The 882-nt window shown below is 34.7% G+C and overlaps 1 protein-coding gene across 1 annotated transcript in view; it reads left to right on the top strand.

Annotated features, from left to right (window-relative positions):
- Positions 1 to 643: 643 nt before the first annotated feature.
- The window catches only part of Fnta (farnesyl transferase alpha), a 16,335-nt gene continuing 16,096 nt past the window's right edge, over positions 644 to 882 (top strand). The window contains exon 1 of the mRNA XM_018519206.1: positions 644 to 653. The gene's annotated coding sequence lies outside the window, so the exon portion shown is untranslated. The remainder of the gene's footprint in view (positions 654 to 882) is intronic.

Raw genomic sequence — 882 nt, forward strand, 5'->3', positions numbered from 1 at the left:
TTACGCGAGTCAGCGAGTTGCGGGCATCCGAGTACCCGAAATTCTCGGTTTTTTTAATAAAGGCTACACCGATGGAATTCTGAATATGAGTTCTATCGATAATTTGGGTCCGAATTATATAATAAACGTTTATTTTATCTCTACGTGTCCCACGAACGGAAATATCGTGATGCGAAATCCGAAATGTCAAAATTTCCTGTTAGATACGTCTCCTCAAAAAGTCATCTCCTTTTCATATTTTGGACGGTAGATGGTACTCGTTTATTGCTGTCATTTACCATACATATGTGTGAATGTGAATGATTTATAGCCTCGCGAATTGGTAACGGCATGAACATATACGCAATGACGTTCACACGTTAAGCGGTCAAGCGGCCCGTTTAAATTTTTATATACTTTAGATTAAAATTACTCAGAAACTACAGCCGCAATTAAAGATCTAAAAACACTTTTATTATATGTCGTCGGTATCTTTCGATTGCGATCAGTCCGAATAAAATTGGTGCAGCCGATACTGAGATCTGGAGATCGTTTCCCAAAAAGGGATCATTTCAGCTTTTCAAATTTTTTCAGTCATACGTGTAAAGCGTTTTGTCCATTAAGCTGCTGTTCACAATGCCTTCATAGACTTCTAATTTTAATATAAAATTAAAGTAAAATTAGTAACGAAAGTGAACCTTAATGCGTATTTGATTAATCATGATTCTTTATCAATAATAACTAGTGAAGAAGCAATTATTGAATATAATCGGCTAAACGACTACATAAACCAGAAGCACAAATTATTGTTACTATTTCAAAAGAATTATCGTAAAATTAAAGATGTGTCATGGACATTACCGAAAATAATAACTTCCGTTCAACAGTCAGATCAAAAAGTTC

Source organism: Trachymyrmex cornetzi, unplaced genomic scaffold, assembly GCF_001594075.2.
Source record: "Trachymyrmex cornetzi isolate Tcor2-1 unplaced genomic scaffold, Tcor1.1 scaffold82, whole genome shotgun sequence".
Classification (NCBI taxonomy): Eukaryota; Metazoa; Arthropoda; class Insecta; order Hymenoptera; family Formicidae; genus Trachymyrmex; species Trachymyrmex cornetzi.